At 42.9% G+C, this 4,624-nt stretch overlaps 1 long non-coding RNA gene across 1 annotated transcript; it reads right to left on the bottom strand.

The window, feature by feature from the left end:
• Positions 1 to 324: 324 nt before the first annotated feature.
• Positions 325 to 3,944, bottom strand: LOC147638144 (uncharacterized). Its single transcript, XR_015265364.1, has 3 exons — positions 723 to 3,944; positions 561 to 636; positions 325 to 454 (listed from the first exon to the last, which is right to left on the bottom strand). It is a non-coding gene; the product is annotated as an uncharacterized LOC147638144 (long non-coding RNA).
• Positions 3,945 to 4,624: the final 680 nt, after the last annotated feature.

Below are 4,624 nucleotides of genomic sequence, written 5' to 3'. Positions count from 1 at the left end.
GTAACATGTGCTTGTATTTGCCCAATGCTTCCCTTCAAGGGCAACTCAATCTCTTTTGGAGCCATAACGTTGCTCTCCCTCAAAAGTATGCACTTAGTCAATTGTTTAAGAATGGCTTCCCTATGCACAATAGAGTAGTTGCAAAGATTGTCTTCAATAGCCTGTAGAGCTTTCTTGATGTCTTGAAGGCACTACATAATCTTCTCATCAACACTTGTGGTTTGTTGCTTGCTGCACTCTCCCTTGTATTGATCGTCCACACCGCATGCAAAGCTATCTTTTGGAATGTTTCCCAAAGTGTATGGACTATCTTCTGGAATGTTTTCTAAAGCATGTGCACTATCAAGAATGGCAGGACTGGCCTCAAGTATGGGAAGTGCTCTTGGATGATCAATCGCAGCCCGACAAGGTGCTTACAATCAGATGACCAATCTGGGTAATCACACTAGCAAGACTGCATGCTCACATGATACCAAATTGTTGTTATAGAGGTGCTTTGCATCTTGAACAAAAGTGAGAACTCATCCACAACCTGGAGTGTCAATGGATCAGCTACATACCTCTTGATCTCACCTCCTGCCAATTGGGCAGTGTGGCACTTGCTAGAGCCCACCACATTGAAGTGTCTAGAGTCGGCTACAAAACAAGCATGCACAAAGATTAAGATAAAATATCAAGAATAGCTACAACAAATGAGATGGAAAGGGGAAGAGTAACCTCACCTATCTCTTGCTTTTGCTTGAAGAAGTTTAGGAGGGTTCCTCCCATGTCAATCCCTGTAATCGAATCCCCAATGAGTGCATGTAGAAGAACCAAGATGGACCGATTGATCTTTGCATCAAGAAGGTTGTACTTAATGTATTTCCATAATCGTTCTACTAACTTTTTTGTGTTGACATTCCCATGTGAGAAGAGGCGTCCGAACTGGGGCCACCTTCTTCGCCACCAAGGACATGTCCATGCACACCAGCCATTGGTGACATAGTGTTGCACATTAGCATGTTCTAAGTAGTGATGTAAGAGATCATTGAATCCATCATCCAATGAATCCTATGAAGGAGTGTGCATAAGATTTGAAAGGGAGCTATATACATGATCTCGCATGTCGAGGGGAACCTATATAATAAAAGAAAATGCTTTTAGGCAAGTATTAAACCACAACAAGAGCTTGACCTTGGAGCCAAACCATTTGCTAATGTCTCACTTGCGGAAGCAAATTCTCTGCCCATGCCTTCTTCACATGGAACCAACATAACAACACATGGCATGCAATTTGTTGTCGACCTCCGCCATAGTCCTTACTCTAGCAATAAGGGTCACTATCAACGACTTTTAGGATAGCTTGAAGCTCTTCTGGGTTCTTGTCAATCACAATGGTAGCCGGTCGAACTCCATTCATCCTAGACAGAATCATTCTGATGGTCAACTCCAAAGCCATAATCTCCTGGCTGGTACACGCATCATTTGGACACATCATCAGCCAAATGGGTATCCCAACACTTAGTTGATTTGGCACAATGGCTGCATAAAGAGGGAGGCCAAAGACATTTGTTTTAAAAGTGCTATCAACTACCCATACACTATCATGGGAGAACCGAATTGCATTATGCAACATCCATTGGTCTTGGACGATGAGGACAAAGGGTCTATCTTTCTCATCAATTGCATATGGGTTGTAGGGTTGAACATATAGCACCTACATGGATTTAACAAAGCAAAAAATGAAGATTAGGATGATGTTCTATGTGAATTGACTTACTTTTATAGAGTTTCTTTAGATAATACCTTTTATTGCTCCTTTAACCTAATGGCCTCCATGAACCTCATGTCCCAATCATCGGGTGTACATTTTCTTTCACTATGCATTTGATACGCAACCATTTGCACCTCTTTTGGAATCATGAAGAACCTATAAATCATACGATCAAGTGGTGAGGCTTGTTCAATCTAAAAGCACTCCTTTGATGTCGATAACTTTGCGGCATGCCGACTTGTACCGATGTTAAACAAGTCAGCCATGCAAGAAGCAATGACTTGTGGGTGCATCAGCAAATGATATAGATCAGCTCGTGTGCCGGGCTCATGCCCCTCATGAACATTATGCAAGGAAATGGAAACTTTGTTGCTACCATCATAATATTCCACCACCACCCTAAATGGACATCCTACTTTCTTTGACTTCTGTAATCGTCATGCATCTGGACCCCTACGACTAACTTTCCCACCGCGATGGCAAATGTATTGCACTAATGTCTTTGAAGGCACCTAGTTCTTGTTGGTAGATTGCTTCAACACTAGCCTGACTTTGTGATTGATCTATGTGTTACTTAACTCTTCCTGCACATGATCCCTCTCCATCACCATCATGACAGATCTTGTCATTACATGGGAGCAAGATAGAAACAACACCGATGGCTTGCATGTCATGGCATGTGCAATCACAAGCTGTGATCCAATACTTGACATAGGCAATAGGGATGCCGTGCTTTCTTACATCAGTGCACCAATCCATCTTAATTGCATTCATAGTAGCTTTCGTGCACTGACATTTTCCTACCTCATCCATGCAATGGTTTGCATGTACAATATATCCCCAATCCTCTATGCATGCAATCTTCAAGTGAGGTGCTGATTTGAGTGCTTTGATGGTTTGAGCACTATCATTGTTGGTTATCAAACATAGGTTTTCTTTCATTCGTTTCCACCTCTTCAAATCCAGCAAGCCTCGAGCATTGTACACTTTGAACATCTCAAGCGTCACAGCCAATCGCCCTTGTAGGTCAAGTGCCATCAACATGTAGGTGTTCCTATCAAAGGAGCAGTATCGTGTGAAGAAACATAGAGATGAGGATCTACTAAATCTTTGAACCCTTGGCTGCCACTTCCCCGTCAATTTGACAAGCATCTTTGAACCCTCGGTGGCTGCCAATATCGGCAGCTTGACAAGCATCTTCAATGAGCTCATCCTCATCCATGTCACCACTTGATGCAAAACCACTTGATGCATGGTCTGAAAACTCATCCATGTGCAAAACATTCACATCACCTATTTCAAACCCCCCAATTTGCTTGGTTTACAACCTAGTACATTCTAACAGGAGTTGCTAATCACGTCACTCCTCCTATAAGGAATCCACCATCGTATATCCCTTCCCTTTAGCTCATTAAAGGACACTTTCCCTTCAGTCTAGAGGGTGCATTGCAATGTGGGTGCAAAGCAATATAGCTTGATAGCTATATTACTATATTGCACAATATGCAGCTTTGGTCCCACATTACCTATATTGCAAACAAAATAAATAGACATAATGCACAAGCAGGCTGAGCCACATTACCCATGTTGCGAACAAATGGATAGAGAGAGACCTCCTAGATAGGGAAAGGCATATATGAACTTCCATTTTAATTGCTCTACCTCAAAGCAGATTTGCTGCAAAATAAGCCTCCCAAAGAGAGAGAGAGAGAGAGAGAGAGAGAGAGATAAAGGACCTGATTGCTTTGCCATGGGCTGCTGTAAGGATGTAATTTTTCTTGGAGCCCCTTATAGCCCATTTCATGTCCTTGTTTACACGGTTGGCATGGTTTACCTGTATATTGAAAGTTGCATGAGCTTGCATGTGTACCCGGTACTCGAGATAGCGAGCCACATTGTGGCAATTTCAAATTGCCACAATTTTCCCATATGGCGCCTTTGCCACATCAATGCCCTGTCACCCCCGCTAGAGCCACGTCAGCTAGGTTGGCCGAGTTTACAAAAATGGCCTCGTTTACAAAACATTCGCCATCGGACGGCTCATAGCCCCTCAACCATCATGCCACCACTTCTTCGCTGTGGATCCCCTTGCTTGAGTTGGGATCGACGTGCGTGTTATATAGTGCTAAGGTAGACCACCAAGGCGAAATGGTATCCTTTCCTCCAACATCTTTGTTTGGACACTTGAAAAAGGTGGGTTTCCAAAGGTTGCTTTAAATACATGGGTCATGCACACGAGCAAGCACGCGCACACGCGCGTGTGCACACATGCACACGTGAACACACACACACACATACAACGAGAGAGGGAGATCATATTCCCTATCCCTTGTTGGTTAACTTCCCCCTCCTTCCCCCTTCCCAAATCATTTTTTCTTCACAAAAGAGAGAGAGAGAGAGAGAGAGAGATTAACTTCTCCCTCCGTCCCCCTTCCCAAATCATTTCTGTGTGAGAGAGAGAGAGAGAGAGAGAGAGAGAGAGAGAGAGAGAGAGAGAGAGAGAGAGAGAGAGAAGGCAAGGTATGCCCCAGCCCCACCTTGTGTGTGTGTAGCTTGTATAAGACAGTGATAGAGACATCACCACTTTTTCCACATGCTTAATAAAAGGGATGATTTGCATGAATCTGTTGCTAAAAAAACAAGCATACTATTCTAAAACGTTACTTCCATCGTCACTCTTCAAACTAAGGTTAAATTTTAGTTTCATTATTTTGAAAATCACTACCACGGTCAAAAGAGTGGGGGAGAATATATGTTGTTGTTGTAGTGCTTTTATGTACTTTTGTTTATGTGGGAGTGGGAGATAACACAAAGAGAAGATAGTAAAGGGATGTAGTGACTGAGTAGAGACATGATGAATGATGGCATGAC

Source organism: Cibotium barometz, chromosome 5 (assembly GCF_041138505.1).
Source record: "Cibotium barometz isolate CiBa-2024 chromosome 5, ASM4113850v1, whole genome shotgun sequence".
Taxonomy (NCBI): Eukaryota; Viridiplantae; Streptophyta; class Polypodiopsida; order Cyatheales; family Cibotiaceae; genus Cibotium; species Cibotium barometz.
Note: the sequence above shows the minus strand (reverse complement) of the source record. Positions and strands in the feature narration are given on the sequence as shown.